The sequence below is a fragment of the Suricata suricatta genome, chromosome 8, assembly GCF_006229205.1.
Source record: "Suricata suricatta isolate VVHF042 chromosome 8, meerkat_22Aug2017_6uvM2_HiC, whole genome shotgun sequence".
Classification (NCBI taxonomy): Eukaryota; Metazoa; Chordata; class Mammalia; order Carnivora; family Herpestidae; genus Suricata; species Suricata suricatta.
Genome location: NC_043707.1, coordinates 37,028,907 through 37,037,747, shown reverse-complemented (window position 1 = coordinate 37,037,747; position 8,841 = coordinate 37,028,907).

The following is an 8,841-nucleotide window of genomic DNA, read 5'->3' as shown; positions in this document are numbered from 1 at the left end:
GTTTGTGCGCCTTTTTCTGTCGTGCCTACAATGCAACATCTCACCAAAGTTTTAGCCAATTAGAGTCGGAGGGAACCTTAGCCTCATTTCAGCAAACAAGCAGATCCCAAGCTTCGTTTTCTAATTTCTCATAAAACGTTATCAGATTTATGGCTCTTATATACCTCTTGGGAGCTGAATGCCTCCTGAAGATTCCTGCTTCCATTCTGCTGCAATCCGCCCCCACCCCAGCTGCATCCCCTAGCTCTCTCTGACTCCATTCAGCAGATTAGCATGAGGGGTCCCGTTGGGAGGAAGGCCGGACTGCGGAGCCGGGTGGGTGTCCATCTGCCCTCCTGGGCTGCCCTGTGCCAGTCAGCATGCACACACGGATGCCTCTTTTGGCTGGGCATTTAAACGTGTCTCATCATCTGTTGCTTGTTTTTTGATTTTGAAAGCTGTCTTTGGATTTCTCTACCGAAGAAGGCGTGGACATGCTTCCAGGAGCAGAAGGAAGCCATGGATCGCCACCCAGAGCTGTGCGTGTCAGCTCCTGGGAGGATTTCCTTCTGGTCTTTGCTCCTTTTGAGATGAGAGGTTGTTGCAGAGTTGGTATCAATTACCCTTAAAACAAGAAACTTGAGGGGCGCCTGGGTGGCTCAGTTGGTTAAGTCTCCGGCTTCGGCTCAGGTCAGATCTCACGTTCGTGGGTTCGAGCCCCGCATCAGGCTCTGTGCTGACAGCTAGCTCAGAGCCTGGAGCCTGCTTCTGGTTCTGTGTCTCCTTCTCTCTCTCTGCCCCTCCCCTCTCATGCTCTGTCTCTCTCTGTATCAAAAATAAATAAAACATTAAAAAAATTAAAAAAAAAAAAACAAGAAACTTGTTGGAAATGGACATGTAGCTACATACAGAAAGTCCAGAAACTGCAGGTTACTTGGTGTGTTTCTGGCGCCATCTGGCCAGTCCTGGGGTCCAGAGGCGGGACAGCTCCCTGGAGCCTTACCAGGCCTTCCTGGCCTGTTCTATCCCAGAACAGCCAGAGTAGATTTCTGACACTGAGGGTTTGTCCTTCTTTGTGCCCTTGTGTATACAGTCATACGTTACATGCTCTTTATATCTGACCTCTCGTGCTGAACGTTTTGCTTGTGAGATTTACCTGCCCTTGGTGTTGGATGTGACCAACCATAGTGAATACCATTCCCACTAGGAGATTGCCGCCCGTGCCCTTTCTCCCACTGCTGGACGTTGAGTTTGGGCTGCTCTGAACCGTGTTGCTGAGAACACCTTGACGGTGTGTGCAGTGGATTTGTGTTTGTATCTCCGTCTGGGGACCAACTTGTTGGGTCCGATTATTCACTGATCTTGAGCGATTTCCAAATTGCAAAATATTCATCAACATCACCAAAATGACGGTGCAGTATTCCGTGAGGGCGTGCTGTAATTGTCGTAGTCCTTCTCCGACTACTGAACACTCGGGCTCTTCCCTCTTCTTTTTCTCTTCTGTATTAAGTGGTATGGAAATCTTGGCCATGTATTCTCCTCTTTGGGGTTATTTCCTTGTGAGATAGCTTCTTAGGAGGAAGACTTATTTGCTCAAGGTCATGGGTGTTCTTCCCAGACCCCCGTGACTTCATACGGTTGTACGCTGTAACTCATGCTGAGTTCAGGACAGTAGAGAAAAAACCCAGATGAAGAATGGGAGGAATAACGCTGAGCGGACGTCTGTGTGACCACCGTCGAGGTTAACGCGTGGTCCAGGAAGCCTGCGCAAAATGGGCTCCCTGATCACAGCCCTGCTTTCCTTCCCAAACAAGGCAGCCATCATCCCCAAACAACTGGTCCTGGGTCAGCCTGACCTTTATAGGAATGTACCCAATTGGGGCGCCTGGAGGGCTCAGTTGATTAAGTGTCTGACTTCGGCTCAGGTCATGATCTCGTGGTTCATGGGTTCGAGCCCCGCATCAGGCTCTGTGCTGACAGCTCGGAGCCTGGAGCCTGCTTTGGGTTCTCTTGCTCTCGCTTCCGGGTTGGGCTGTGAAGAACCTGTCTGCGTCTCTTCTGGTGTGCGTGTGCCAGCGCGTGAGGTTTACACCCGGGTCATGGGTGGCCACTGCGGGTGTGCGGCTTCGCACATTGTGTCCCAGTGCGGGCGTGGTGGTGAGCCTTGCCCCAGAGCAGAGGGTCATGGCCGCACGGTCCCTGACACGCGGTGCCGTCGCACTTTTGAAGCTTTTCTCCACAGATGGTGAAGTTGGGCATCTTCTGTGGTTTGGGTCCTTTGGCCGTTAGGATGCTCTCGCTGGTGAAATGCCTGTTCAAGTCCCCTCCCCTCTTCATTCCTGAGGCATATCATCTTCATGAGCTGATGGGTGTTCATAGGCTCCTGGTAGGACCGCGTTCTCTGCAAGTGGAAAGAGTCCGCCTTTGAACATTTGTGGCTTGCATTCTTACTCTTTTTATAGTAGATTTTTAAGAGCAGAAATTCTTCATTTTTGTGGAGTACAGTTTATCAGCATATTTTTGGGTGGGTGGGAAGAAACCCTTCACTGTCTCTAGGTCATCCATATGTTTTTTAGGCTATCCTTCTAAAATATGCAATATGTAGTTTTTCTTTTCTCATTTCGGTCTGTAATCATCTTGGAATTAATTTTGTGTGTGGCGTGAAGTAGAGGTTCAAGTCCATTTGTCCCCAGTACACAGATCGAATTTACCGGCAAATTCTCCTTTCCTTCCCATGCCTCCTTTGTCCTATCAAGGGCTAATTTCTAGCTCAGTTTCTGAGTTTTCTGTTTTGATCCCCGGGTTCATTTGTCCAATCTCGTACCAAAACCACACTGTCTCAGTTACTGCAGCTGCATAATAAATTATAATTATCGGATGGAGTAAACCCCCCACTCAGCCTGGTTATTTACGGCCGTAACTCAGAGTCAGCTTGTCAAGTTCCGTGCAGAGAAAAAAATCTGCTGGGATTTTGATTGCAATTGCAGTAAATCTATAGATCAATTTGCAGTGTTGACTTTTTAATAAATGTTTATTTTCTACTTACTGCAGATGTATACAAATCCCGTCCCTGTTTGTGTATGGATTTCATATCCAGCACGCTAAGTAAGCTCGCTTATCCATTACCGTATTTATGTGTTCTTTGGGACTTTTTTTTTTTTATGTGCACAATTATACCACCTGTGAACAGCTACAGTTTTGTTTTTACCTTTCTGAAGTGTATCCTTTTTATTTCTTTTTCCTGCCTTACTGGAATGGCCAAGACCACGAGTGGAGCATTGAGCAGAGGGGGTGGTGACTGGCATCCAGCATTGTTCCTGATCTCAAAGAAAAAGTTCTAGTTTACCGTTTGGAGAGCAGTCTGCTATGGGACTGCAAGCTATGCTAATTTTAAGAGCTTTTCATCTGTATTGCCGAAGGACTTTCCAAAAGAACTGTGCCTGTTTCACCATGGCCTTGCCAGCACTGGGTATTATCTTTAGAGGGTTTTCTTTTGTTTTTTTGTTTTTTGGTGGGGGGGTTGTTCTTGTTTTGAGATCGTTGTTTATTTGATGAGCCTGAATGGTATCTGACTGCATTTTTTTAAATTTGCCTTTTCCTGATTATGCAAGAGGTTGAACACTGCCCCACATAGTTGTATTTTCTCCTGCGTGTCTGTTCCTCTATCCATTTGTTTATACATTGTTGCTGTTTCCCTAATTAATTGGAATGAGTTCTGTACATAACGAAGACACGTATCATTTCCCTGTCACGTTTGCTACCAATATTTCCCCCTGTATGTTGTCTGTCTTTTAATTTTTGTTGTTTTTTATGTTTCTTTTCCTTATTTTTATATGGTCAAATCTGCTTCTCTTCTTTTACAATTTATTCTGTTCCCCTGGAGCTTGGAAAGCTTGTCTCCCTCCTGAGGACTGATAAGTATTGAATTCTGTTTTCATCTAGCCTTTTTTTTATGGCTTAATATTTCATATTTAACTGTTTACTCCATCTGGAATTTGTGGGGCTGCGGGGTGTGAAGCTAGGAGTTAATTGCTCCTCACAGTTTACCAGGGGAAGAGGCCTCATTTGCACTTCCAAGTCTCAGGGCTCTGGCTTCCCCACTTCGAGGCTGAGTGGGAAGAGATTAAAGGGAGGAGGGAAGTGGTATTGTGTGCAGCCCGCTCTGGGATTGTGAGACCGTAGTTACCATTGGGACAGTCCTGTTAGCTGCCTCTGCCTGACTATAAGGCAGAAGCAGAGAGCTGTTAGCCCAGCTCAGCACTATCCTAGGGCAGGTCTCATAATACGTTTGAGACTCAGTTTCCTTATCTGCAAAGTGGGGCTACTAATGTCACCTGTCAAGTGCTACCATTGGGAGCAGATGCATTGGGGCACATCCTGCAAAAAGAGGTCAGACAGAGCCAGCAGAGACCCTGGCTTATCTGTGTGACCTTGCACAAATGATGTCACTTCTCTGAACCTCAGTTTCTCCTTCTTGAAACCCGGAATGATAATACTTTAGTTCCACCCTTGTGGGGTTCTGGGGACATGGTTATGGTTCCTCGTCCTCCATCAGCTGGGCACTGCACAGTGACTGTCCTTGCTGCCATAATCATTATTCAGGAGAAGGTGGGGAGTGTCTCGGTGCAGAGGGGGTGTCCTGTGTGGTCTCTGGGTAGGGCCTGGGGCCCAGCTGTGACGGGGAAGGGAGAGCCAGAGAGGAGTGGAATAGGGCCACCTCCTTCTCCCAGCTCTGGCGGGGTGGGAGGCATGCAGAGCCCGCATGCACAGACAGCCACGTGCATGGATCACAGACACACACAACCCTAGACATGCACACTCACAAACACAAACACAAGTCGACCCACCACGTACCGTCAGGCACACACAGACTCATGAGTCAGAAACACACAGTCTACAGGCGCCTGGGGGGCTCAGTCGGTTGGGCATCCAACGGCAGCTCAGGTGGTGAGCTCACGGTTTGTGGGTTGGAGCCCCGCGTTGGGCTCTGTCCTGACAGCTCAGAGCCTGGAGCCTGCTTCGAATTCTGTGTCCCCCTCTCTCTGCCCCTCCCCTGCTCACGCTCTGTCTCTCTCTGTCTCTCAATAATAAATAAACATTAAAAAAAATTAAAAAGAAAAAACAGAAACACATGCACAGTCTCATGCACAATCAACCCCGACACGCAGAGACAATAGACCCGCCATGCATGTGTACGCACACAGCACACACACACGCACACACGCCATGCACACATCCAGCTAGCAGTGCTGTGTACCACGCCTTGGCTGGTTCTCAGCCCTCCTACCCCCTCCGTTTCCCAGCACCCCCCACCCCCACAGCCCCTCCCAGCTGATCTGAGCTGCTCCCAACCCTATGGGGCTCACCTGCCGAGGCCCCTGCCACCTCCGTGATCATGATTGAGTTGCTGCTGCTGGCCCTCCCCCTGCCCGCTGGGCGTTCACTTTGTTTGGACCGCCTGGTACCTGTGGGACCTGGGACTGAGAAGGCTGTAGGCCATACACTCTCTGCACCCCAGCAGCAGCGAGAGCCTGTCCAGTGCCTCTGTGTGGTCAGCACATGCTCGTGGGTGTGAGTGTCACACAGGCCTGGGACCTGCTTTCCCTGCCAGACCCCTGACCTGCCCCTAGGAGGACAGGTGGAGGAGGGGTTCCTCAGCGCTGCCAAGACCAGTTGGCATGCAGATTACCCTGACAACCCCCCCAACCCTGTGGGCAGAAGAGGGAGGTAGGGGTGGGAGGGACGGAGCAAGGACACTGGAGGGGGGTAGAGATGAGCTCAGAACAGGATGGGAATCCCCTCCCCCCTTGCCTCAGGAAAACTCCATCCACCATAGCACATGGGGGAGGGGTCTGCTTGGGATCCTGAGCAAGACCTCGCTGGACCTGGGTATGGTGTGGCCTCCTGCCGTGCCTTCTCCACTCGCTCGGTAGTTCAGAGCTGGATGCATCCTGCCCCCCCATTCCATCTCCATGAGGTCAGTGCAAGCCCCCAGCGCACAGTAGGTGTCTGACTAATGCTGCAGGAGATTCCAGTGGGTGCATCCGAATGCTGAGGGCCCATGTTTGCCAGGCTGAGGGCTCTGCCTTCCAGTGAAGACTGGCTGTGCCCTCCAAGGCTCAAGGTCAGCTCAGGCCTGCAGGAATTCCGGGCCCTGGGTGAGGGCAGCCATGCCTGGCCCATCAGGGTGTTTGGGAGATGACATTGGGCTTGGGCCTTGAGTGGTAAGGATCTAGATCTGGGAGGAAGCCTTCCCGGCTAGGAGATACCTATGCAAAACCTATGCAAAGGTCCTGAGGTGGCCAAAGGCTGGGAACGGGGAGGGATGTGTTGAAGAAACAAACAAAGGCAGAGGATTGTCAAAGGATAAAGCCTGGAGGAGTGGGGGAGGGGGGCGTCTGCAGAGCCCCAGGGCACCCAGCAGCACCCCTACTTCCCGGGCTGGGGGGTGGCGGTGCTGGCTCCTTAGAGGGGAGGCCAGGCCAGGTAGTGGGGAAAGTCACATAGAGGACAGCATTGTCCTGCTCCCTGCAGTCCTCCCCAGCCCAGCTTAGGTGGGGACTCAGGGGACCCCTGGGGTGGGGCCAGCACAGATGTGGGGAGACCAGGCTGCTGGCATCGGCAGGAGCCCCTCCTGCCTACCTCACTAAACAATCATTGCACAAAATATGCAAATGGTATAATTACTGTTATTTGTTTTGCTGATATAAGTATTTGAAATGCAAATGTCAAGTTTGGGCGCAGTTGCTTTCCCCACCCCTCACCCTGATGTTTGCAAGTCTACTTTTAGCCTGGGGAAGGAGGAGGGGGATTTGGGGCGCACCTCCCACCTCCTCCTCCAGAGGCGGCTGCTCCCCACAGCAGTGGTCCCTGTTGCATGAGGGGTACTGGGTAGGGGACTGGGGGTGCACAGGGGCCAGAGGCCACATGTCCCCCTCCCCTCCTTGCTGTGTGATCTGGGGCCAGTTATGCCTGGTCTCTCGGAACCTCAGTTTGCCTGTCTGTGTAATGGGATCCACCAGCCTCTGGGGCTGCAGTGTGTCCTACCCAAGTGTTCTCTGGCCCTGAGGCCATTCCACTGATGGGTTTGGTCCTCCGGTTCCTGCAGGTGTCTTCCCTCTAGAACCTGGGATTTGTGGCTCCTGGATGGTGTTTGGGGCCCTGGTGCAACCCCAGATGTCACAGACAAGATGTGTGTGTGTTTTCCAGGATGGGCCCTTGCCTCTGACCCCTCCGGCCCAGGTGGCCTCTGAGGTCTTGGGTCCTCAGGCCTGTGGGTTCAGACCAGCCTGGGTTGTGACCCCATGAGAGGTGCTCAGCATCCTCCCCATTCTGCAGAGGGGAAACTGAGGCACGGCCTTCCAGGGTCCCTCCTCTCTGGCCTCCTGCAGGCTGCTCCACCCAGAACCTCCCCGAATCCACTGAACCTCACATCCCCCCGGGCCGGGGTCTACCTGCGGATGAGGCGTTCACACCCACAGATTTCCAGAGTCACTGCAAGTGCTAATGCTCCCCAACCAGCTCGCTTCCTGTAAGAGCTCAGCCCTGGAGAGGCCTCTTGCCAGGCCCTGCAGGCCCACAGGAGCCTATGGCTGGTGCCAGGCCTGGCACCAGAGAGATGTTCTGTTGGGCAGATTGGGGCAAGAAGAGGTGTGATCTGGATGCGGGCGGGTCAGAATTGGAGGGGGGGCACTGCACACCTGCCTGGAGGCCCCTCAGGGCTCAGCCCCTCTGTGCCCTGTGCCCCTGGCTGCAGGGCAGAGTGCCGGGTGCTGGGCTTAGGTCCAGCCAGAGCGGGCGTGTTGATGCCTGAATCCCGTGTGCTTGTGAGGAGAGTGGAGAGCGTGTGTGCGTGCCCACGTGTGCATGCGTGCGTACACGTGTGTGAGCATGCACATGCGGTCTGTGGGTCTGCAGGGCACGCTGTGGACAGTGAAAGTGGCAGGCCAGGCACCCAGCACTCTGCCCTGTCACAGGCTGGGAGGGACCCTGGAGCTCCCTGGGGGGTGGCCTGGCTTCTGGTCGTGTGCGCGGTGGCCCGAGCTCACTTTCCACCTTTGAGTGGCCTCGCTGTGAGGTGTGAGAGCAGCCAGAAACTCGGGTCCTGGCCCTGCCGGTGGCCGGCCGAGACCGCAACCACACCCCATGGTCCTGGAGCAGTGTGCTCGCGTGTAACTTGGGGCTGTTCTCTGCAAAGCGGGACTGGGTATACAGTGGGCACTCAATAAGCACGCATTCCTGCTTCCCTGGGGCTTTGCTAGGTGAGGCATTGGGCCTTGTAGGAAGGAGCTGGGGCTGTGAGGTCCCTGGAGTGGAGAGCAGGCGCTGCCAGCCAGTAGGGACTCCAGGAGGGCCACCAGCACGACCCCTGGACTGTGGTCTCAGCCCGGAAGCCTCCCCCCGGGGCCAGTGGGTGCGTGCTCTTGAGCTCTCTTTTTATCCCAATTACCTTTTCCAAGACAGGTTTGGCCTTATTGGTATATTCAAATGCAGCCCATTATTATTTCAATTAGCTGTTAGGTAATTAGCTCTAATTGATGAGCCTTCCCCCCACCTTCCCACGTAGTGTTCGGTTATTTACATCCGCTTCTAAGCCACAATTTCAGGTAATTACGCGCCATTCACTCATCCATTCTTGCACTCCCTTAGTAGACAGGTTCCTTCTTGCCTTTCACTCCCCACTCACGGCCCGGGAGCCTGGGGGTGGGTGCAGACCATGGGGATCCCCCCCACTCCTGCCCAGGCCCTCCTGGGCTGCAGCACTCAGCCTGCGGGGCCTCAGGGTGTACCAGCTTGCTTCCAGAACCTCTTAGTCCCAGAGATGCCACATCCTCTAGTCACTCCTCCACGCTCCCCAGTGGC